The sequence below is a fragment of the Hemitrygon akajei genome, chromosome 6 (genome assembly GCF_048418815.1).
Source record: "Hemitrygon akajei chromosome 6, sHemAka1.3, whole genome shotgun sequence".
Taxonomy (NCBI): Eukaryota; Metazoa; Chordata; class Chondrichthyes; order Myliobatiformes; family Dasyatidae; genus Hemitrygon; species Hemitrygon akajei.
The window spans coordinates 74,600,499-74,627,074 of NC_133129.1; the positions used below are offsets into that span (position 1 = coordinate 74,600,499).

The 26,576-nt window shown below is 43.4% G+C and overlaps 1 long non-coding RNA gene across 1 annotated transcript in view; it reads left to right on the top strand.

Moving 5' to 3' along the window:
- LOC140728729 (uncharacterized) overlaps positions 1 to 26,353 on the top strand; it is a 53,560-nt gene extending 27,207 nt beyond the window's left edge. The window contains exons 2-3 of the long non-coding RNA XR_012099173.1: positions 20,339 to 20,523; positions 26,128 to 26,353. This is a non-coding gene — a long non-coding RNA (uncharacterized lncRNA). The remainder of the gene's footprint in view (positions 1 to 20,338; positions 20,524 to 26,127) is intronic.
- Positions 26,354 to 26,576: the final 223 nt, after the last annotated feature.

Consider the following 26,576-nt stretch of genomic DNA (forward strand, 5'->3'; position numbering starts at 1 on the left):
CTACCTAACTGTATCTTAAATATATTTAGTGAAGAAACCTCAACTGTGTCCCTGGGCAGAGAATTCCACTGATTTACCACTCTCTGGGAAAAACAGTTTCTCCTCAAGCGGATCCCGGGCGTGCCTGGTTTGTGGCCTCAGATTCTGTATTATCAGCCGCTCCATGGTCTTCATCACGTGCGACGTCAAGGCAACAGGTCTGAAGTCATTCAACTCCTTTGGTTGTGGTTTCTTCGGTACCGGGACAATACAGGATGTTTTCCACTGTCTGGGTACTCTTCTCTGATCTAGATTCATGTTGAAGATGCGCTGTAGTGGTTCTCCCAGTTCAGTCGCACAGGCCCTCAGTAATCGTGGGGAAACTCCATCCGGTCCAGCCGCCTTGCTGGTACAGATCTTCCTCAGTTGACCTTCCACCTGTGCAGCCGTAAACCTGGGCGTGGGCCAGGTCTCCTGTGAGTGGCTATTTTCCTGTGAGGGAAGTAAGCCTGGTGTGGAGTTCTGCGGTGAGGGTGAGATTGTGCTGTCGAACCTATTGAAGAAGTTGTTCAGCTGGTTCGCTTTCTCCACATCTCCACTTATGTTTGCCCCCCGCTTTGCACCACATCCGGTGATGATCTTCATCCCATCCCACACCTCCTTCATGCTTTTTTTCTGCAGCTTTTGTTCTAACTTTCTCCTATACTGCTCCTTTGCCCCCCTTATCTGTACTCTGAGTTCCTTCTGAACTCTTTTAAGCTCCAACCGATCACCATCTTTAAAGGCCCTCTTCTTCTGGTTTAGGAGGCCTTTGATGTGACTAGTGATCCAGGGCTTATTATTGGGATAGCAGCGAACAGTTCTAACAGGAACAACGGCATCCACACAAAAATTAATATAGTCCGTTGTGCATTCAGTGACCTCCTCAACGCCCCCACAGAGCCCCCCTTGCAGTACATCCCAGTTAGTAGTACCGAAGCAGTCTCTCAGGGCCTGTTCAGCTTCAGGAGTCCACTTCCTAAAAGAGCGTGTGGTAGTGGGATGCCTCATCACAATTGATTTATATCTGGGCTGTAACAAAACCAGGTTGTGATCAGCTTTCCCCAGTGCAGGCAGCGGGGATGCACTATATGCATCCTGTACGTTTGCATACAGCAGGTCAATAGTCCTGTTACCCCTGGTGTAACAATCCACGTACTGGGAGAAAGCAGTTAGTGTCTTGTCCAAAGTCACATGGTTGAAGTCCCCTGTAATTAACACCAGTGCCTCAGGGTATTGTGTCTGAAGCCTAGCAACAGCGGAGTTGATGACGTCACACGCTACCGTTGCGTCGGCACGCGGCGGGACGTACACAATCACCGCAATGACGCTGGCGAATTCTCGAGGCAGGTAATATGGCCTCATACTCACGGCGATCAGCTCAATATCCTTTTCACAAACGGAGATCTTTGTACTCACATGCCCGGGGTTACACCATCTTACGTTAATGTAGACAGCGAGTCCCCCTCCTTTCTTCTTCCCACACTTTTTGGCATCTCTGTCAAATCTTACCGTAGTAAAACCAGGTAATTCTACATTTACATCCGGGATGTTAGCCGTCAGCCATGTTTCGGAAAAGCACATTAAACTGCATTCCTTGTATTCTTTAACATTCCTTACTAGTGAGGCTAGCTCATCCACTTTATTTGGCAGCGAGTTCACGTTCCCCATAATGACCGAAGGAACAGCGGGTTTATAACGCTTCTTCCTCTCCGTCCACTTGTACCTGCGCAGTTTTCCAGCCCTGGAGCCACGGAACCTCCGTTTAATTTCGTTCGGGATCTGGATCTGTTGCAGGAGGAGGAGTATAGGAAACTGATACAGAACTTTGTGATATGGTGCAACTCAAACTACCTGCGTCTCAATGTCACCAAGACCAAGGAGATGGTGGTGGACTTTAGGAGATCTAGGCCTCATATGGAGCCAGTGATCATTAATGGAGAATGTGTGGAGCAGGTTAAGACCTACAAGTATCTGGGAGTACAGTTAGACGAGAAGCTAGACTGGACTGCCAACACAGATGCCTTGTGCAGGAAGGCACAGAGTCGACTGTACTTCCTTAGAAGGTTGGCGTCATTCAATGTCTGCAGTGAGATGCTGAAGATGTTCTATAGGTCAGTTGTTGAGAGCGCCCTCTTCTTTGTGGTGGCGTGTTGGGGAGGAAGCATTAAGAAGAAGGACGCCTCACGTCTTAATAAGCTGGTAAGGAAGGCGGGCTCTGTCGTGGGCAAAGTACTGGAGAGTTTAACATCGGTAGCTGAGCGAAGGGCGCTGAGTAGGCTACGGTCAATTATGGAAAACCCTGAACATCCTCTACATAGCACCATCCAGAGACAGAGAAGCAGTTTCAGCGACAGGTTACTGTCGATGCAATGCTCCTCAGACAGGATGAAGAGGTCAATACTCCCCAATGCCATTAGGCTTTACAATTCAACTGCCAGGACTTAAGAACTTTTTTTAAAGCTATTATTAATGCTTTTTGAGTTAGTGATTTAGATGCATATCATATTATTACTGAGTTAAGTATTGTATGTAATGAGTTTTTGCTACAACAAGTGTATGGGACATTGGAAAAAAAAATGTTGAATTTCCCCATGGGGATGAATAATCTATCTATCTATCTATCTATCTATCTATCTATCTATCTATCTATCTATCTATCTATCTATCTATCTATCTATCTATCTATCTATCTATCTATCTATCTATCTATCTATCTATCTATCTATCTATCTATCTATCTATCTATCTATCTATCTATCTATCTATCTATCTATCTATCTATCTATCTATCTCTTCTCCCCTGAATCTTGAGGCAACATCCCCTAGTTCTAGTCTCACCTACCAATGGAAACAACTTTCCTACTTCTATCTTATCTATCCCTTTCGAAATTTTGTATGTTTCTATAAGATCCCCTCACGTTCTTCTGAATTCCTGAGAGTATAGTCCCAGGTGACTCACTCTCTCCTCATATGTTAACCCCTTCATCTCTGGAATCAACCTGGTGAACCTCCTCTGCACTGCCTCCAAAGCCAGTATATCCTTCCTCAAGTATGGAGACCAGAACTGCACTCAGTACTCCAGGTACGGCCCCACCAGTACCCTGTATAGTTGCAGCATGACCTCCCTGCTCTTGAATTCAATCCCTCTAGCAATGAAGGCCAACATTCCGTTTGCCTTCTTAATAACCTGTTGTGCAAGCCAACATTTTGCAATTCATGCACAAGCACTCCCACGTTCCTCTGCACAACAGCATGCTGCAATCTTTCACCATTTAAATAATAATCTGCTCTTCTATTATTCCTTCCAAAGTGGATGATCTCTCCTTTGCCAACATTTTATTCCATCTGCCAGACCTTGGCCCACTCACTTAACCTATCTATATCCCTCTGCAGACTCTCCACATCCTCTGTACAATTTGCTTTTCCACTCAGTTTAGTGTCATCAGCAAATTTTACTACGTTACACTCAGTTCCCTCTATTAAATCATCAATGTAAATGGTAAACAGCTGAGGCCCAGCACTGACCCCCTGCAGCACCCCACTCACCACCGACTTTCAACCGGAGAAACACCCATTTATATCAACTCTCTGCTTTCTATTGGTTAACCAATCCACTATCCATGCCAATACACTTCCTCTGACTCCATCCATCCGTATCTTATTTATAAGTCTCTTGTGTGGCATCTTATTGAAATCCTTCTGGAAATCCAAGTATACGACATCCACCTGCTCCCCTCCATCCACTGCACTCATTATGTCCTCAAAGAACTCCAGTAAGTTTGTCAAACAGGACCTGCCCTTTCTGAATCCATGCTACGTCTGTCTAATGGAATCACGCCTTTCTAAATGTTTCGCTATTTCTTCCTTAATGACAGCTTCAAGCATTTTCCCGACTGCAGATGTTAAGCTAACTGGCCTATAGTTGCCCGTCTTTTGCCTACATCCTTTTTTATAAAGTGACATGACATTTGCTGTCTTCCAATCCACTGGGACCTGGCCAGAGTCCAGAGAGTTTTGGTGAATGATTACCAACACATCTACTATAACCTCTGCCAATTCCCTCAGGACCAGGGGACTTATCTACCTTCAGGCCCTCTATCTCTCTAGTGACAGTGATTTTATCAAGGTCCTCACATCCCATTTCATCCATAGCATCATTCTTTGGCATATTAGATGTGTCCTCCACCTCAATGCCTCAGCCGTTTCCTTATCAGCCAGTATCAATTTCCCCTTCTCGTCTTCCAAGGGACCTACGTTGACTTTAGCCACCCTCTTCCGCTTTATGAATTTATAAAAAATTTTGCTTTCTGTTTTTATATTTTGTGCTAATTTATTTTCATACTCTATCTTCCCTTTCCTTATTACTTGTTTAGTTTTTCTTTGTAGCTTTTTAAAGTTTTCCAATCCTCCAGTCTCCCACTACTCTTTGCGACTTTGTACATGTGAGCTTTTAATTTGATACTATCTTTTATTTCCTTAGTTATCCAAGACTCACTCTCCCCACACTTACTATCCTTACTCTTGACTGGAATATACTTCTGCTGAGCTCTGTGAAAAATCTCTTTGAAAGTATTTCACTGTTCCTCAACTGTCCTATCAAATAGCCTGTGCTCCCAATCCACATTAGCCAACTCCTCCCTCATCCTGTTGTAGTCTCCCTTGTTCAAGCATAATACACTAGTTTTAGATCTATTTCATCCTCCATCTGTATGCAAAATTCAATCATACTATGATCACTCTTTCTAACAGGATCCCTGACTAAACCGGCTGGAAGATGAGCAGGATAGACTAATTGGACAAAGAGTTTGCTCCTATCAAACAAACTATATAATTTCATTAAGACAATTGAAGATTGTTTAAAAAAATTCACTATTGTTTTTTGTTATGGATATAAACTCATTGGCCACATTATTAGGTGCAGGAGTGGAACCTGGTATGGTCTCCTCCTGCTGCGGTCCACCCACTGCAAGGTTTGACATGCTGTGCGTTCGGAGATGCTCTTCTGCACACCACTGTTGTAACACATGGTTAGGTGAGTTATTGTCACCTTCCTGTCAGCTCGAAGCCATTCTCCTCTGACTGCTCTCATTAGCAAAGTGTTTTTGCTCACATAGCTGCCACTCATCGGATTGTTTTTTTTTTGTTTTTATGCTTTTCTCTGTAAACTCTGGAGACTGTTGTGTGTGAAAATCTCAGAAGGTCAACGGTTTCTGAGACACTCAATCCACCCTGTCTGGCAGCAACAATCGTTCCATGGTCAAAGTCATTTAGATCACAAGTGCGATGAATTCACACTAGGGTCTGACTTACTTACTAAATGGTTTGTGTTTATTAGTGGATGATCTGCTGCTCAGATTTGCCACTCAGAGACACTGCAAGTGACTGGGTCATATGCAGAGTTCACACCCCTGAGAGTAGCAGTGGAGTCTGAATGGGTGAGAGCTGGGTGTGGTGAGATGTGAAACTCCCACCCTCAAAACACCCTGTCAGATATCTGAGCTCGGTGAACACCTTCTGTGAAAGCTGTAATTGATCTTAATGGTTTTAAATTGCTTTGAGAAAAAATAAAAATAATCTGCCCTGATCTTGTTCAATCTTACCCAAATTTGCTATGCTGAGATGGTTGAATTCAAGGTATCATTCTTGTGTCCATTTTGTAAGCAGTCCTTTAGCAGCAATTAGGTCTCATTAGAAGGAACCTGAGGCCTTTCTGCCCTTCAGAATCAGAATCTGAGTGTGGGCCTTCAGGCTTCTGTACCTCCTTTCTGATGGCAGCAATGACAACAAGACCACTAACTTCAAATAGCCCAGTCCTCTTCAGAGCCTGTTGACAGTTGACATCACTATTTTGAAAGGACTTGAAGCACTTTTTAAAGATTATGATAATCATAAAACAGTACAGCACAGTATCAGCCCTTTGGCTTATGATGATCGGCTGACCTATATAAACTTACTCCATGATCAACCTAACCCTTCTTTTCTACACAGTCTATCATCCTTCATTTTTCTTACATCCATGTGCCTATCTCTTAAATCATCAAACACGAGGAAATCTGCAGATGCTGGAAATTCAAACAACGCACACAAAATGCTGGTGGAACACAGCAGGCCAGGCAGCATCTATAAGGAGAAGCACTGTCGACGTTTCGGGCCGAGACCCTTCTTAAATCATCAGTCTTGTATCAAACTTTACAATCACTTTTCCAGTCACCCATCACTTTTTGTTTAAAGAACGACCCCTGATATCTCCCCTAAACCTTCCTCCTCTCAAATTAAACAGATATCCTCTCCTATTGGCTCTTGTTGCCCTGGATAAAAAAGGTGCTGGCGGTCCACTTTATCTCATAATTTTATACACCTCTGTCAAATGACCTCTCATCCGCCTCCACTCCAAAGAGAAAAACTCTAGCTTGCTCAACCTTTCCTCATAAGACATTTTCTCTAATTCAGGCAGTGTTGTGGTAAACCTCCTCTGCACCCTCTCTAAAGATTCCTATAAGGAGATGACAAAACCTGAACACAATACTCTAAATGTGGTCTAACCAGAGTTCAACAGAGCTGCAGCACAAACTCACGGCTTTTGAATTCAATCCCTTGACTAAAGAGAAATAACACACCGTAGACCTTCTTAATAACTTGTGTGGCAACATCTGAGGGATCTATAATCTTAGACACTAAATCCCTCTGTTTCTTCATACTGCTAAGAATCCTGGCATCAGCCTTGTGCTCCATCTTTTTAAGTTCAATCTTCTAAAATGTTTCACTTCAGACTTTTCCAATTAAACTCCACCTGCCACATCACTATCCAGCTCCACATCCTGTTGAACCTTTTGATGATGTTTTACACTTTCATAACACAGCAAATGTTCGTGTTATCTATAAAATGAGACGAAGTATGGGCATATAAAAATTTAAATTAAACAATGAAAATGAGTTAAGATGAACAAATAAAGATATTTTTCCAAAGACCTTCAGTAATAATTGTTTTGCATTTAATATTTCAGCAATATTTGAATAATATTATAGCTATGTTGTTTAATTAAGCATTCTTTGTTTAAATAATTTATTATGGGTTATATGTAAAAGTATGTGAATGACCTGCAGCAGTAAACCACCATGTAAAATGTGCATGTCTCACTAAAAGTAGAAACAAACTTTATACACAACTCTCAGGCTCCCTTGTTTTTCTATCATTTAGTTTTATGACCAAACATAACAGTGGTGATGACAAAGACTTATAATGAACCCAAGACAATCACCAGCCTGTTGAAGTGCAGCACTTTTTTTTCTTTGCAAAGGGAGAAGAGATGTTCAGTTCAAAAAGAAGTACAGTGAGAAGCTCCAGTTAAAGAAAAAGTGCAGCATATGGTTTCTTCAGACAAAGAAAGCAGATCGAGTTAATAAAAAGGTAGAAAAGGATGAAATTTACAGGTTCATAAAGAGTGAGTACCAGGTGATAATAATACTTTAAAAAAGCAGATATAGCTGTCTATATTGGAAGGATAGACACAATAGCACAACAGATAAATGGATTATGTATACTGAACAAATTGAACAGTATTTTGAAGCAAATTAAATAGCCAATGAAAAGCAAGTGTCAGTTTTGCTGAGTGCATTGGGTGGAAGGGAATACAGTTTGACTGCTCCAACCAAACCAGCCAAAATGAGCTTTGCTGAGATTGTGAGAGTAATGTGTGAACTAGAACCAAAGCGATTGTTGATTGTGGAACACATTTGGGTTCATAAGCAGAGTCAAAAGGAAGTGGAATCCATTTCAGCGTACTTGGCCAAATTAAACGGATTGTCTGAGCATCATCAGTTCAGTGATGGGCTTAATAATGCATGGAGAGAGCACTTAGTTTGTGGAATCTTGCCAGAAAATATTCAAAAATGGCTTGTAACTGAAGCATAACTCACATTTAAAAGAGCAATTGAAATCAATTAATCAATGGAAACAGCAGACAGAGATGTGATTGAGTTGCGGTTAAGAATGAAAATGAGCCTGAACAAAATCGCAATGTTTGAAGGGAAACTGGCTGGCTGAATAAATGATGTTACTGTTGTTGCAAGGGCTCATAATGTACTAGACAATGTAGGTTTAAAGGTGAATATTGCACTAAATGTATCAAAGTAGGACACATAGAAAGAGCATGTAGGGTGGACAAATATACATGGACTGCACAGAGAAAGAAAAGATAAAAAGTCAAGTTGCAGTTTTGAAAAGAGCACTAATCTGCATGCTGTTGGATGAAAAATCTGATAATAGTGTGAATGACATAGGACCTGGGTAGCCTTGAAATTTACAATATTGCAAGTAACAATAGACCAGCAGAATGGCTTACAGAGGTATTTAAACTATCCTTAGCGACAGGTGAGGTCCTGGAAGATTGGAGGATAGCCAATGTTGTTCCACTGTTTAAGAAAGGCTCTAAAAATAAACTAGGGTATTATAGGCCAGTGAGCCTGACATCAGTAGAGAGGAATTTATTGGAAGGTATTCTAAGGGACCAGATGGATGAGTATTCAGTGGACTGACTGAAGGATAGACAGCATAGCTTGTGTGTTGTAGGTCATGTCTAACCAATCTTATAGTTTTTCATGGAAGTTACTAGGAATGTTGATTAAGGCAAAGCATTGCATGTTCTCTACATGGACTTTAGCAAGGCATTTGACAAGGTCCAGCATGGGAGGGGTTGGTCAAGAAGGTTCAGTCACTCAACATTCAAGATAGAGCAGTAAATTAGATTAGACATTGGCTTTGTGGGAGAAGCCAGAGTGTGGTAGTAGATGTTTGCCTCTGACTGGAGGTCTGTGATTAGTGGTGTGCCACAGGGATTGGTGTTGGGTCCATTGTCATCTCGATCAATGATCTGGGTGATAATGTGGTTAACTAGATGTACAGATGACAACTAGATTTGGTGTGTAATGGACAGTGAGGAAGACTATTGTGGCTTGCAGTGGGATCTGGACCATCTGGAAAAATGGGCTGAAGAATAGCAGATAGAATTTAATGCAGATAAGTGCAAGGTGTTGCAATTTGTCAGGACCAACCACAGTAGGTCTTACACAGTGAATGGCACGGCACCGAGGAATGCAGTAGAATGAAGGAATCTGGGAATACAGGTCCATCATTTGTTGAAAGTGGTGTCACAGGTAGATAGAGTCGTAAAGAAAGCTTTTGACACAGTGGCCCTCATTAATCTAACCATTGAGCACAGGAGATGGGATGTTATGTTGAAGACATTGGTGAGGCCTAATTTGGAGTATTGTGTGCAGTTTGGTCACCTACCTACAGAAAAGATGAAAATAAGGATGAAAGGGTACAGAGAAAATTTACAAGGCTGTTGCTGGGTCTGGAGGACCTGAGTTACTTGGAAAGATTGAATAGGTTGGGACTTCTTTATTCCTTGAAGTGTAGAAGATTGACAAGATATTTCATAGAGATATACAAATTATAAGGGGTATAGTTAAGGTAAATACAAACAGGATTTTTCCATTGAGGTTGGGTGAGACTGCAACTAGAGGTCTTGGGTTAAGGGTCAAATGTGAAAAGTTTAAGGGGAACAGGAGGGGAAACTTCTTCTCTCAGAGGGTCATGAAAGTGTGGAACAAGCTGCCAGCACCACTGGTGCATGCTGTCTCTATTTTATCATTTAAGAGAAGTTGGGATAAGTACATGAATGCCGGGTTACTGAGGGCAATGGACTCAGTGCAGGTCGATGGAAGTAGGCAGTTTAAATGACTCAGCATGAAATAGACGGGCCAAAGGGCCTGTTTCTGTGCTGTACTTTTCTATGACTCTGTGACCAGAAGTGAATAATAAATTAATTAAAATGGCATTGGATGCTGGTTTGGCTGTTTCAGACATTTCACAAAATGAATTTGAATGGCATTTCAACGATTTATTAATTTATTTATTTGTTGACATACAGTATGGAGTAGGTCTTTCCAGCTCTTCGAGCCCCACCACCTAGCAATCCCCCAATTTAATCCTAGCCTAATCATGGAACACTTAACAATGATCAATTAACCCACCAACTGGTATGTTTTTGGACTGTCAGCGGAAACTTGAGCTCCAGAGGAAACCCACGCCATCATGGGGAGAACGTACAAGCCCCTTACAGGCAGCAGGGGGATACTGAACTTACACCTGCAGACATCTAATGAAGAACTTATGTTGGAGAAAAGATAACTCCTGTGGTAATGAATTTGTAATAGTGAAATACAATAGCCAACAAGCCACTTTCGGCTTGTGTGCGGTCAAAACAGGAGGGCCAGTATTGTAGGGCTGTGATTGGCTGAGACAACTGCAACTTGATTGGAGATCCATTCATCATTTGCATGTCACATCCCCTGCAAGCGAGTCAACTGGAAGCAAATTAAGAAAGGAATTGGATGATTCCACAGCAACATTCAAGGATGGCACTGGGAAAGTCAAACATATCAAGGATAAAATAGTGTTAAATGAAAATGCCACAACCAAGTTTTACAAAGCCTGTTCAGTTCCTTATAACATCAGTGATAAAGTAGCCAGTGAGCTAGATTGCATGGAGACTGAAAGAATTCTTTACAACATTGAGTGGAGCCCATGGGCAATGCCAGTGGTCCCAGCAGCCAAGAAGAAAGAGTCTGTCAGGATCTGTGGTGATTTTAAGGTCGCAGTCAATCCAGTACTGTAAGTAGATCAATACCCTCTTCTCAGGATAGAGGATATATTTGTAAACCTTTCTGGAGAGAAACACTTCAGCAAAGTGGACAGCTGAGGCCTGAGGCCTTCTTTCAGATGGAGATAGAAGAGGAGTCCAAAGTGTTTCTCACCATAAACACTCACAAAGCGCTTTATTGCTATAATAGGCTTATTTTCGGAGTAGCATCTGCATCAGCACTCTGGCAGAAAGCTATGGCCCAGGTGCTCAGTCTTACTTTGATGACATGATTGTTAACAATGAGGATGACAAGGAACATCTGTAAAATCTCAAGGCAGTGTTGAAATGATGAGAAAATAATGGGCTCAAAGCATGATGCAACAAGCATGAATTCTTTAAACGAAGCATCACTTACTGTGGTCACACCATTGATGCACAAGTACTACACAAATGTGCTGAAATATATTCAGCAGTGATGTTTGCCCAAAGTCAAAGGACGTGCCATGGTTGCAGTCATTTTTAGGAGTTGTCAATTACTATAGCCAGTTCCTGTCAAACCTGGGTAATGTGCTCCACCCCTTGACCCCATTACTTCAGAGCTTGTCTGTGATGACGCCTAGCCATATGTTATAAGTAGAGTCATGTCACATGTGAGTAATGGAAGTGAACACCCTGTAACCTTTGCATCATGTTCCCTTACTGATGCAGAGGAAAAATATGCACTGATTGACAGAGAGGCCTTGAGTGTGGTTTGAGGTGCAAAACATTTCAACCAGGATTTACATGGGAAAGTAACCTTTGTTACTGATCATCCATGTCCATTTTCAATCCAGAAAAGGTTGTTCCACTAACAGGAGCAGCATTAGTGCAGAGATGGGCTCCATTTCTTGGAAGACACAACCACAAGATCGAATTCAAGAGGGCAACTAACCATGGAAATGCTGATAGATTGTCCTGTTTAAACTTGGAAAAGAAATACCTGAAAATTTTACAAAAGACGAAACCCCTCTTGATGTACTCTCCCTAATGCAAAGTGAAAATCCCCATTACAGCGGAGATGATGCAAAGGGAAACTGGAAAAGCCCCCACACTATCTCAAGTCTACGTGGCCACTCAAAATGTCTGGAGTGTGCAGCAGAAATCCCAGTTTCCCCATTTTTACCAGCACAGGGATGAACTTGCTCATAACTGAGTTTGCCTTATGTGAGGTTAAGAGTTGTTGTATCATCCACGCTGAGAGCTAAAGTGTTGGACGAGCTACATGCCAGTAATCTAGTTGTAGTCAAATGGAAGCGTTGGCTCGAAACTTCGTCTGGTGGCCTGGGATAGATCAGCAGACTGAGCAGCTTGTCGAGCACTGTTCAGGATGTCAACACGTTTGGAAGATGCTGAGAGCAACGTTTCACCATCCCTGTGAATGTCCTGCATTGCTCTGGCTCAGGATTGATGTGGATTTTGCTGGACTACTCATGGGCACAAATTTCTTAGTATTGGTGGATACAGCTGCAAAGTGGCCAGAAGTGTTCCAGTAGCCTCCACTGCAGCCTCACACACTTTTGATGTATTGAGAAGTCTCTTCTCAAGGACTGGTGTTCCAGAATACTTAGCCAGTGACAATGGACCACAGTTTGTTGCAGAACAGTTTCAGTCATTAGTGAAAATGAATGGAATAAGACATATTACATCAGCACTGTACCAACCAGCTACAAATGGCATGGTGGAAATGTTTGTCCAGACTCTAAAGAACACATTGCAAACAATGTCAGCAGCACACACTACACTGACCCAGAATCAGAAGCTTGTCAATTTCCTCCTTGCATACCGTAATGTAGCATACTCCACAACCAACAAATCACCAACTCTGCTGTTCTTGGGTCATCCCTTGCACTCACGCTCTGATCTGCTCAAACTCAGTCTCAGAAGGAGTATGCAAGACAAATAGCTGAGATAAATTGAGGGCTCCTCAAACAATGTGGTTTGAAGTTTCTCTTCTGGACACGCCGTCCTGACAAGTCAGTACAGAGGTGATCAAAAGTAGTTACTTAGAAAGATCAAGGACAGAAGTGGACCATCCTCCTACACAGTGGAGATTGTGTCTGATATCATCTGGAGACGACACATTGATCAGTTTAGGAGAGCAAAATCAATTGATAGAGAAGAAAGCTGGCTGTCGTTATAAGAACCACTTCCTGCAGTCCCGAAGTCAACTCCTGCAACCATCGTGGAGGAGGCCCCAGAACCTGAGGTTGTTTTACAGCAACAAGTCTTTCCTGTGAAGAAAAACATCAGAAAGACATTATCTCACAAGAGTAAGACATCATCCACAGTGATTAAATCTTTAATATATCTTACATACATATATATAAGTTGAGGTGCATTGTGTATTGAATTGGAGAGTTGGAGTTTAATATTTCAGTAATATTTGGTAATATTGCAGACATATTGTTTGATTAAGCATTCTGGGGTGCACTAGCATCGCAGCATTTGCCAAGGCTTCTTTGGTTTTAACGAAAGCGGCTGCAGCCTCCTCGTCCCAGGTAATGTCCTTGCCCTTACCCGACATCCGGGTGAGCATGATTCGGGCTGCTGAGGGGAGGAAGCGGTGGTAGAAATTCACCATACCCACGAATTCCTGCAGGCCTTTGAGTGTGTGGGGTCTGGGGAAGTGGTGGACTGTGTCTACCTTGGTGGGCAGAGGGGTTGCCCCGTCTTTAGTAACTCTATGCCCCAGGAAGTTGATGGTGTCTAGTCCAAACTGGCATTTGGCCGGGTTGATTGTTAGGCCATATTCACTCAGTCGGGCGTAGAGTTGACGGAGGTGGGACAGATGCTCCTGACGATTACTGCTGGCTATGAGGATGTCGTCCAAATAGATGAACGCAAAGTCCAGGTCGCGTCCATGAGCCGCTGGAACATCTGTGTGGCATTCTTTAGGCCGAACGGGATTCGGAGAAATTTGAAAAGGCCGAACGGATTGATGAGTGCTGTTTTGGGGATGTCGTCCGGATGCATCGTGATTTGATGGTATCCCTGGACGAGGTCTACCTTGGAAAAGATCCTTGCGCCGTGCAGGTTTGCTGCAAAGTCCTGAATGTGCGGCACAGGGTAGCGGTCCAGTGTTGTAGCCTCATTCAGTCTGCAGTAGTCGCCGCGTGGTCTCCAGCCCCCTGTTGCTTTGGGCAGCATGTGCAGGGGGGAGGCCCATGGGCTGTCAGACCGCCGTATGATCCCCAATTCCTCCATCCTCATGAACTCCTCCTTTGCGAGTCGGAGTTTGTCGGGGGGAAGCCTTTGAGCATGGGCGTAGAGGGGTGGTCCCTGGGTCGGGATATGGTGCTGTAGTCCATGTCTGGGCATGGCTGCCATGAACTGCGGTGCTAGAACTGATGGGAAATCCACCAGGACTCTGGTGAATTTGTTGTCGGACAGCGTGATGGAGTCCAGGTGTGGGGCTGGCAACTTGGTTTCACCCAGGGAGAACGTTTGAAAAGTCTTGGCATGGACTAGTCTCTTCCTTTGCAGGTCGACCAGCAGGCTGTGAGCTCGCAAAAAATCTGCCCCCAGGAATGGTTGGGCCACGGCGGCCAGTGTGAAGTCCCACGTGAACCGGCTGGAGCCGAACTGTAGCTGCACCGTACGGGTGCCGTAGGTCCGTATTGCGCAGGGTGGGTCCTGGTTCTCTGTTGCGGGTGTCGGAACTCGTCGGAAGTAAGACGCTGATCTCCGCCCCGGTGTCAACCAAAAAGCGGCATCCCAACTGTTTGTCACAGACATATAGGAGGCTATCCTGATGGCCAGCCGCTGGCTGGCTACAGGGCGGGCTACAGCAGCGGGCTTCTGTGCCCCACCGCTGGTGGTAGAAGCACCATTGTTCATTGGCCTCTGCACTCCTGCCTCTGGGTTTTGTGGGCTCTGCTGCTGGGCCTGATCCGGTCCGCTGTTGGGCGCGTGGCTTGGTGATCTATGCGACGGACACCCCACTCTCCTTCTTGGCTTTCCACAGCACATCTGCCCGGGCCGCCACCTTCCGGGGGTCACTGAAATCCGTGTCGGACAGCAGCAAGCGTATGTCCTTGGGCAGCTGCACTAGGAACGCCTGCTCAAACATGAGGCAGGGCTTGTGTCCTGCAGCCAGGGCCAGCATCTCGTTCATTAATGCCGACAGCGGCTCGTCTCCCAAACCATCCAGGTGCAGTAAGCGGGCAGCTCACTCACGCCGTGAGAGTCCGAAAGTCCTTATGAGCAGGGCTTTGAATTCTGTGTATTTGCCGTCCTCCCGGGGTGACTGTATGAACTCCTCAACTTGGGCAGCTGTCCCCTAGTCGAGGGAGCTCACCACGTAGTAGTAACGTGTGGAATCCGAGGTTATCTGCCGAATGTGGAATTGGGCTTCTGCTTGCTGGAACCATAGGTGAGGTTGCAGCGTCCAGAAGCTTGGCAGTTTTAGCAAAGCTGCATGAACAGATGCGGCGTCGTTCATCTCCGGTCCAAATATCGTTTGGGCCGTCGGGGTCACCAATTGTAGCGGTGTGCTACACACAGCGCTAGAATAACTACACGCAGACAGTGAGTTGCAGTTGCGTTAATGCTTTATTCAAGCTTTGCGGCCTCGCTTTTAAGCCTTCCCGTTTCCGCCCTCCCCGGGCGGGAATGCTGTAAGGGGTGCATATTCACAGCCCTTCCCGCACGCGGGCTTTTCCCCTTGCTGGTGAAGAAGGCCTGGTGCCCTTTTTGGGGCCGGCCTCTCTGCTGGCGCGCACCGTTTTGTGAGCCGGTTCGAGTGCGCTGGAAAGTGGGTCGCCACAATGTCACGTTTTAACTGCCTCTGTCTTTCACTCACTTGTTTACATTAGATTAGCAATGGTGAAACTCAAAAACCCTTCATCTTCTTGTCAATGTCCATTATGCCTTTCCCCACTATTTCTGCAACCTGTCAGTGATATTTCTCCTAGTTTTAAATTCCTGTTCAGTCCTGTTTCCTTTGTTCCTTTATGGGTGGCAGTGTCTTCAGCTATTCAGGTCCTAGATTCTGGAACTCCCTACGTAAAACTTTCCACCCACTCATCACTTTAAAATGCACTGTTGATGCACAAAAATTACCTGTAAGTGTAACCTTCACCATGTGACAGCACCAGTAGAAATGCAGGAAGCAGCACCAGCCACGATACATGGTGTTTTTCAAACCACGTTGTCCTTCTGGGCACTCTCCTCAAATATTGCTGAGTGTGAAAATTCAAATATTCAAACTATTTATTATCAAAGTATGTAGCAGTATACAGCCCTGAGATTCGCCTTTCCACAGACGGCTGGAAAAACACCACCCACTGCTGCCCCCATGTAAAAAAAAAATCACTCAAATAGCAAAAAAGGAAAAAAAATAGCAAAAACACAGAATATAAAACACAAAATCGATGGAGTGCAGACATATTCAGTTTAGCACTGTTCAGTTCAATCTAGCGCTGTGTCATCTACACATTTTGTTTTGCTACATAATGACACACAAAGCCATGATCTTAATCAACAGATCTACACTGGGCTAATCTTAGTGAAGACCAGTGCCAAACAAACTCCGTAATCATCAATATAAAAGATAATTCCAATAATATTTATATCTTCTTATGATTGTGGTTGAACTGCCAGCGACATTTCTAAAAGTGGTCAAATCACAGTGATATGTCAATATTACCATGAGATGTGAGATAACAATGGTTCCTTGGAAAAGCTCACATAGAGGGTGCATGTAAGTATGTTCATCCTGTGAAGTGGGTCAAGGTAGTATGTGAATCTCAGCATATGATGGAGCAGGTCATCCATTCAGTCACCGAGTCTATTCCAGCTGTCTGGGGAATTCCAGTCACCAGCTAATTTTGCCTGTAACCTATTGTCACCACATGATCAGCATTCACCACCCTTCCCTCTGCCCCAAACTCAACTCAGAACCCATGGACCCAAGAGAGAATCTAAGGGAGAAGAAACAATGCATTTTTATATTGTAGCTGCAGAAAACTTTGATTAGACGGCACTTGGACTATTGTGCACATTTCTGGTCACCACATTACAGGAAGAACATGATGACTTTGGAAAGGCTGCAGAAGAGGTTTGCCAGGATGCTGCCTGGATTGGTGGATAGTTACTATAAGGAGAATTTGGACAGACTTAGGTTGTTTCCTCTGAAACACTGGAGGCTGAGGGGAATCCCTATAGAAGTCTATAAGATTAGAAGGCATAGGACAGTTGGAGTAGACAGTCAGATTCTTTTTTTTTCAAGGGTAGAAATGTCAAGCATTTGAAGAGGGGTGTAGTAGTTTTGAGGTGAATGCTGCAACCAAATACAAAAATGGAGTTTCAGAGGTTGTTAGATGAATAGTAAATATGTAGGGAATGGAGGGATATTAGAGGAAGGTTTTTTACTCAGAGAAGTGCTTGGTACATGGAATGCACTGCCTGAGTCAGTGGTGGAGGCAGATACACTAGTGAAGTTTAAGAGACTACTAGACAGGTATATGGAGGAATTTAAGGTGGGGGGTTATATGGGAGGCAGGGTTTGAGGGTCGGCACAACATTGTGGGCCGAAGGGCCTGTAATGTACTGTACTATTCTATGTTCTATGTTCTAGATGACTCATGTACGGCAGAAGAGAATAAGTTTAATGCGGCATCATGCTTGGTGCAGACATTGTGGGCCAAAGGGCCAGTTCTATGCTGTACTGTTCTATGTTCTCTGGTGTATAGTCTATGTTCTACATAATGCCTCAGGAACTTTCCAATAGAAAAGCAGGTTAGGCTTTTGCATAAACTTCTGAATGGCTGAAATTATTCATTGTTTTATTTGTGTGCAGCGTACAGAAATACTATTTCAATAAACTTGTTCCAACGTGATATTTCCTACCCCGTTGGAACAAATTTATTAGAGTAATATTTTTATATGGCTTCAGAAATCCACTGGAGGGCAGTAATAATTCATTTTTTGTTGATTATAGACTTTGTTTCTGAAATAAATCTCTGGAAGTGTGTGGAAGTTTACCAGCAAGGCAATCGATGAAAGGATAAGGGAGAGAAATAGGAAGAGCTGCCCTTTCACTGAGTGGGAATAGTCACAATAGATCAACTGTCCTACAGTCTGTGCCAAGTGGGTTAATATTTTTGGTGTGTTCCCTGCTGTCAAATGTACAGTGCTAAGGTTAATGTACGTACTGGCAGATATTGCAAGGTGATTACCCCTGGGGTGGCAATAATGTTAACAACAGCTGCAACAATGTATCTACATTTCCTTTCCACTCAGCTGAATCAAGACCCTAACACTGTCTCTACCTACCACACAGATGGATGGGGTTAATGAAGGGCTAATTCTATGAAATATACAAGTTTTGTACAGTATTGCCATTGAAATAGTGAATTTTCTAACAGAATTTTGTAATAACTTAGCAAATAATTTGTGCACACTTCAAGTTTCAATACCACCAAGATGGCAGCATGGTAACGTAATGGTTAGCACAATGCTTTACAGCACCAGCGACCCCGGTTCAATTCCTGCCACTGTCTGTAAGTTACAACAAGCTGGAGGAACTTAGCAGGTTAGCCAGCATCTGTGGAAATGTTGACTGTTCGTTTCCACGGATGCTGCCCGACCTGCTGAGTTCATCCAGCTTGTTGTACGTGTTGCTTTGACCACAGCATCTGCAGTGTACATTGTGTTTACTGTCTGTAAGTTGTTTCTACATTCTCCCCATGACCACGGAGGTTTCCTCCGGGTGCTCTGGTTTCCTCCCACAACCCAAAGGTGTACCGGTTTATAGGTTAATTGGTCATTGTAAATCACCCAGTGATTATGCTAGGGCTAAATCAGGGGTTGCTGAATGGCATGGCCCTATTTGGTGCTGAATTTCAATTAATCAATCAAGTTGTAGAAGCACTGGTGAGTACAAATAGCATTCTAATAGATCATAACAATAGAGCAACTCACAGAAAGGGTGATCCAGTTACCATTTAGAAAAGGCAAAGCTGTCAGAGAATAGATGCAAAATTCAAAGATATGCTTAAAGTGCCTTGAAAAACTTGCAACATTCCCTCTGACATCTGATAATCCCTAAATGCTCCAAGTTGAGGAGCACTTGCAATGGTTTTAAGAACCTTGAGGCCATCCATGAGAGGAGATTCCTTGTGGAAGGAGCACATCATCTCACCAACTATCCACACACCACTTCCTGCCCTGTCTGAGGAAGGGTGTGCAACTCTCTCACCAGCCTCAGCAGTCACCGTTGATTCTACAGAAGTGGAGTTGAAGTGAGTCATCCTCAGACTGGTGGGACCACCTGGGAGGATGGAGAAAGATATTTCCATGTGGATGGCAGGTGAAAGGGTGGGAAGGTTTGGATGTACGGTGGGGGAACTCCAGAGTTTTACACAGAGACTGGATAGAATATGGAACATATTACCACGTGAAGCAGTTGATTCACCAAGTGTTGATGGGATTATGAAGATGCAGGTGAAGATAAACTTAATGAAAGGATGGGGTGAAATGTGTTGGGAGGGATTCTCTATGGAACAGTAATATGGACAGACCTCATAATGGACTGTAAATATTAATGTAAAGACTATCAGCTTGATGTGTTGCTTCATTGTCCTTGTGCCACTCTATCACTGCAGTGTTATTTACTTAAAACGCTTCAGAAAATTACTCTTTTCCCTGAACAAGGAAGACAACACAGGACTGGGAACCTGGTCACTTTGAGCACACCAGTCTCTCCCTGCCAGAATGGAGCTTTGCTCACCACAGGTGCACTTTTCTGATGTCATCAATCAACTAAATGGAAACATGTTGGATCAGTAACTTTTTGATTGTGCCTGCTTTCAAAGGCGTAAGCCCGCCTCCAGCTCTGAGTGGTATTTATTGCATACAGGAGCTTTGAAGAACAACTGACTGGATCCATTGTTTTCCAAAGCTAAACATCACAATAAATCATCTGATAAGAGAGGAGCCATGGCTGTTGCCAAACTGGTGTTATCCCAGCAGTCAGCAAGTGTGCAGTTTCCACTGAAGATTATGGTCACACGGAGAAAAAGAACATTCAAAGGATGAAATAATAGATAGATTTACCTATTACTTCTTTCCTGTAAGGGCATAAATTATGGTATAATACAAGTCATAGAAAACCCATTGAACTGTTATGATTGAAGTCATATTATAAGTCTCTTCAGAATAATGTGCTTGACAAATGCCTGGGAGGTTCTTCTGCCCTCGTGTGGTGTCAGTGCACACACACACATGAATTCAAATCTTATCAGTGGTTGTGCATTTCTCAAGTACCCTTGGATAACATTGCATTTGGGTCCTAAGGGTGGGGATGATTCTTTTTAAGCACTTTATTCCTTAAAAAGGGGACCATGCAAGAAGAAGTTTCAATGTCCAGAGTTGTGCAATACTCTACCTAAAGGGGTTGTGAAGACTGAGTCTGATAGGTGTATAGATATTTCAGCAAAAAAGGGTTGTAGCATCAGCACAGGAAAGTGGGGCTAGGGTAGAAGATCAGCTTGGGTCGTAATGAATGAGCAGACTTGAGGGCTAGAATGCCCATTCCTGAATACATTTTTAATGTTCAAAATTCAAAGTATATTTATTATCCAAGTATGTATAAGCCACCACATATGATCTTGACATTCATTTTCTTGCAGGGATTAACAGGAAAACAAAGAAATACAATAGAACCAATGAAAAACCACATATGAATGAAGACTGCCTAACAATCAATGTGCAAAAGAAGACAAGATAGATAGAGGGATAGATGGATACCAAAACCATGAAGTTGTAGAGTCCTTGAAAATGAGTCCATGGGTTGTGGAAACAGTGCAGAATTGAGGTGAGTGAATTTATCCACACTGGTTCAGGAGCCTGATGGTTGTAGGGTAATAACTGTTCCTGAACCTGGTAGTGTGAGACCTAAGACTCCTGTATCTCCTGCGTGATGGGAGTAGTGAGAAGAGTACATGGCTTGGATGGTGGGGGTCTTTGATGTTGGATGCTGCTTTCTTATGGCAGAGCTTGTTCTAGATGTGCTCAGTGGTGGGGAGGGTCTTGCCTGTGACCGACTGGGCTGTATCCATCATTTTGTAGACTTTTCCATTCTTGGGCATCGGCATTTCCATACCGGGCTGTGACGTGACCAGTCAGGATACTCTCCACTGTGCATCTATAGAAGTTCGTCAAAGTTTTAGATAACATGCTGAATCTGCGCAAACTTCTAAGAAACTAGAAACACTGTTGTGCCTTCTTTGTGATGACACATATGTGCTGATCACAGGACAGATCTGCTGATATGATAATACTAAGGAATTTAAAGTTACTAACATCTCCACCTCCATTCCCCTAATGAGGACTGGCTTATAGACCTCTGAATCTGCAATTTCTTGCAGTCTTGCGCAGAGCAGTTGCAATACCAAATAATGATGTACCTGGATAGGATACTTTCAGTAGTGCATCTGTCGCTATTGTTGAAAGCCACTGAGGATGTGCTGATTTCTTTAGCATTCTGGAGAAGTAGAGATGCTGATGTAAAACTGTGTAGCAGCCAATGAAATATTCAGTGCTGAATTCCTTGACTTTGATCTTCCACATGGAACACTGCATCCTCAGTAACCATTTTGCACTACAATAGACATTTTGCTCTAATTGTGTGTTTTTTCTTGTATACTTTATGTTTGATTTATATTTTCCTGTGGATGTTGTGTCTCTAATGCCATGTGCCTATGATGCCTCTGCGGTAAGCTCCTCATTGCACTTGTGCATAAAACAATAAACTCAACTTGAGCTTACTTAATGCAGAACTGGAAAAATAAAAAAAAACAAAACTGCAGTAAGGGGAGTGTGTGGGTAGGGAGAGGAGTCTGGTTTGGGAATAGGCAGTATGGGTAGGGATCAGACAGTGTATGCAGCAGGGTGAGTGTGGGCATGGAGGGGTGTTGACGGAGAGCAGAGTGTATGTTTGAAGAAGGGCAAGTATGGGAGCAGGTCTTACAGAACAGCCAACAATCTCCAGCAGAATATGCTTCACCTACAACAACCCTTCTGCCTTCTGTGGGCAAGCCAATTCTGAACCTACAGACAAGTTTCCCTGGATCTCATGTCTCTTGACTTTCTGAATGAACCTGCCGTAGGGAACCTTGTCAAATGACTTACTAAAATCCGTATACACCACATTCACTGCTCTACCTTCATCAATGTGCCTTGTAGCATTCTGAAGGAATTCATTCAGGCTTATGGCATGAACTGCCCCTCACAAAGCCATGCTGACTATCACTAATCAGATGCTGCTTCTTCAAATGCTTATACATCCTGTCTCTAGGAATCCTCTCCAACAGTTTGTCCACTACTGATGTGCTGGTCTCCAATTCTCAGGCTTATCCCTATTATCTTTCTTGAACAAATGAATAACATTTTCCACCTTCCAAACATCTATTTTTAATCCTGCAGCCAGTGAGGACGCAAAGCTCATCAGCAAGGTGAAGCAATCTCTTCCCTTGTTTCACATAGTAATCTGGGGTATATCCATTCTGACCCCAGGGCGTATCTATCCTAATGCTTTATAAAAGTTCCCTTCACATCAATATGTTCCAGTATGTCAGACTGTTTTCTACTGTCCTCACATTTGTGAAGGTCCCTCTCACCGGTGAATAATGAAGACGATATTCATTGAGGAACTCCTCCAACTCAAGGCACATATTTCTTCTTTTATCCCTGATCAGTGCTAACCTCACTATAGTCACCCTCCTGTTTGCCATGTACATATAGAATGCCTTGACATTTGCCTTAATCCTGCTCACCAAGGTCTTCTCATGTCCCCTTACAGCACTCCTAGGTCCATACTTCATCTCCTTGCTTCCTAAACATTAAGTAAGCTTATGTCTTCCTCTTGATTGTGTATTCCATATCTCTTGTCAACCATGGCTTCTTCACCCTATCATCCTATGCTGTCTCAATGGGACAAACCTATTCAGAACCTGATGCAAGTGCTCCCTAACAACCTCCATATTTCCCTGAATTCATTTGTTCCCAATTTACTCTACCAAGTCCCAGCCTAATAGCAACCCAATTTACTTTCCCCCAATCAAATACTTTCCCAAACCATCTGCTCCTATATCTGTCCAAGGCTATGGTAAAATTCAGCGTGATGTGGTCACTCTCTCCAAAATGCTCACCTACAGTGACGCTTGTCATCTGATCAGTTTCATTATCTTATACCAGATCAAATATGTCTCTACTCTAGACAGCCTGTCAACATATTATGTCAGGAATCCTTCCTGAGCACACTTAACAAATTCTGTCCCATTCAATCCTTTTGCAATAAGGATGTGGCAATCAATATTAAGGAAGATTGAATTCAAGTTCAAGTTTAATTGTCATTCAACCATACATTTTTACCCATGAATACAGCGAAATTAAACCGTGTTACACCAGGGTCAAGGTGCAAAACAGAGTACCAACAGTCACATACAGCACAAAGCACATATAGCACATAGAAGATAGCAAGCACATATAAGATATCAGTAAAATACAGTCATACAAAAAAATTATAGCCCAAGACCCTGGGTCTAACTATGTTGCAGCAGTTTGCAGTCCAATACAATACAGCTTGTCTTCTGCCAAGTGAACACTTGGGGGTAGCACTGACCCATGACAACAACAGTTATTTTTGGCATCTTTCCCAAAATCTGCTTCCTGATCTGCTCCTCGGTGTCTCTGTGGCTATGGAGCATCTATAGAATATAAATTGCTCCAGTCCAGTTTCTGATTTCACCCACACTGATCCTTCCATGACAAACTCCCTTTCTGCAGCTGTGATATTATCCCTGATTAGCAATGCCACTTCACACCCTCTTTAAGCTTCCCCTGCCCCTTTTGGAACATCTAATCCACACAACATTCCAGCAGCCGTTCATGCCCTTCTGACAGCCAAGTCTTTGCATTAGCCACAAAGTTGCAGTTCCATGTAGATTCATCACTCGTTCCCGATACTTGCATTAAAATAGACACATTTAAACCCACCCAGCATATTGCTATTCTGTCAAATGCACTGACTATCTTTCCTCATAGTCTCTCTATATGCTGCATCAAGCTTTACACCAACTACCTGTCTTCTAACTTACCACTCTTGTTCCTAGCCCCTGCCAAATTAGTTTTAACCCTTTCCAACACTCTAGCAAACCTGCTCACAAGGTTATGGGTCTGTCTCAAGCGCTAAGTGGAGCCCACTCTTTTTGAACAGTCATGCATTCCTCAGAAGAGATCCCAATGATCCACAAATCTGAAACCCTTCCCCCTTGCATTAATTCTTCAGCCTTGCATTTAACTGCCTATACTAATCTTACCCTCACAGGCGGAAATCCTGTTATTATTACTTTTGAGGTCCTACCTAGCTCCCTATTTTGTGGGAGTGACATTTGATGCGGGGCCAGTCAGGACATTTCGCACATTGAGATCGCAAGGAGCCATGGCAGGTTCATTGTGGCAGCAACATTTCAAAAAATGTGCAGGGACAGTGAGATATTAAATATGGTTGAGATTGAGGGGTATTTAGGCATTTGGCAAGCACCAATTAAAAGGTTTAAACAGTATGGCTGTATAGGAGTGGCCACTGTGTGAGTGGACCAGTGTAAGAGTGGAGGGTTTGAGGCTTCAGCTTAAAGAGATGAAGGTAAGTGTTGGGTAAGTTTCTCTTTAGTCGTCTATTAACATATTGAATAGGTAGTAGGTAGGGCAGTGAGAATGAGTCCAGTGCTAGAGGTGTGCACTTCATGTCAGATATGGGAATTCTGGGAGACTTTCAGTCTCCCAGATAACTAAATCTTTGTGAAGTGTGTTTAGGTGCAACTCCTTATAGACCATGTTAGGGAACTGGATGGCTCATGCGAGAGAATGAGAAAATGATAGATAAGATTTACAGAGAGGTCATCACCGCTGAGTTGTGGGAGGAATTAGCTGGGTGGCTGTCAGGTGAGCGAAAGGGAATGACAGTGCAGACTACCCCTGTGGCCACTCCCTCAATGATAACTACACTGCTTTGGACACTGTTGAAGGGAACCACCGACCAGGGGAAAGCCAAAATGACCAGGTCGCTGGCACTGAGTTAGTCAGCGGCTCAGAAAGAGGGAGAAGAGGAGTATAGTGGTGGTAGGGGATTAAATAGTCAGAGGAACAGAGAGGAGATTCTGTGAATGTAAACAAGAAACCCAGATGGTATGTTGCTTCCTACCAGAGTCGGCGCTGTCCCAGAGCAGTGCTGATGACATTAGAGCTACTGTACCCAGGTTTGCATCTTGTGTATGAGGGATCAGTGTTTTGAATAGAGTTCAGAAGAATGAGAGGTTGTCTCCTTGAAACAACAGTGGTTCTAGAGACAATGGACAGATTGGGTGTTGAGAGGATGTTATGCAGAAGCAGGAATGTCATTTTGGAATAAGTGTTCAGGGATTTAAGACAGTTATGAGAAGGAATTTCTTCAGTAAACTCATGAATTTCTGCAAGAAAGTCGTTGACTATATTCAGACTGGCTGATTGTGAACTGTAAGAGTTTCAAGGAGACTGGGAAGAAAGCAGGAAATTAGTGTTGAAGCCAAGAATGGATCAGCCATGATATCATTGATGTCAGAGCATGCTCAAGGACCTGGCTGGGGTCCCCCTGTTCCAGTTTCTTTGGCATCACATTTGTTTGAGGGGCAACAGAAAACTCCCAAGTGTTTCCTGGACCTTTCTGTTTCTTAAGTTCCATTCAAACCGATTCTCCTCCTTGATTTTCTGAACTAATAATATCCCTCCACTACCTTTGTCCCATCCTTTATTATCTGGACAAACTTTTCTAACTGTTAAACATTCTGGAATATTTAAACTCCCAGCCTTAGTCACATCACAGCCGTGTCTCTGTACTATTGGCTATCCAATAGACAGAGCACAGTGGTTAGTACTACCACCTCCCAGTCTCACAGCTCCAGCAACCTATGACCAGTGCTAAACCCTGTTTTCACATTCTTCCTGCGGCCATGTGGATTTCCTCCAAGTGCTTAGTTTTCCCTTCGCATCCCAAAGATACTGAATGACTCCTTTGTGTAGGTTTGTGGCAAAGGAATGAAAGAATAGGAGCTGTTGGGTCTGCAAGAGACACAGTGAGTTTCAGGTTTATGGGGAGATTGGAAGAGGGGAATGGGATCGATGGGAACCAGCATGAAGGCAATGGACCCATGATATATGAACTCCTTCTATGTCATGAGCATTGAACAAAATTGGACCTATTTATCTCTATATGTGCTATTAATTGGTTTACGTTGTTAAAAATGCTGCACATTCAGTTTTGTCTTTGACCTTTTTTCGACTCTGCCTGTCACAAGCCCTGTGGGCCTCTGCACCTGTATTTGTTAATCGTTGTCTTATCTAGAGTCGGTAAGCCTTTGTCCTTTCTGTTTAATCTTCCCAGGTTTTTTTTGCCTGGCACCGGCTTTCAGTGTGCTGTGCATATTTAAAGTGGATTCCCAGGCAGCGCAGATCGCTGGGTCTTTGTGTGTGTTTCACAAATGAATCAGCTCACAGTGCCGCTCAGTCAAGCAACCAATGTTCAGTTGGAGTTCCTATGAATAAACTCTTGTTTCCATCTCAACGTGGGAGTCTGTCGTTCCTCCACACTTGGGTTCGGTCTGTCAGCGCCATTCTGACACTGACTCCATCTACAGGTATACCTGTGTATGCACTATCCTTTCTTTACACACCATGGTTATCTTTGCTCATTTTTCTATCCTGTGCTATCATCTCATTTTAGTCTTCAATTTAAGTTTCCTCCCACAGTTTATTTAAAGCATTATCTACAAGATGTTCACTTCATTGGGCTATTAAATTCAGTTAATTAAATAAATCTGGAATTAAAGGATT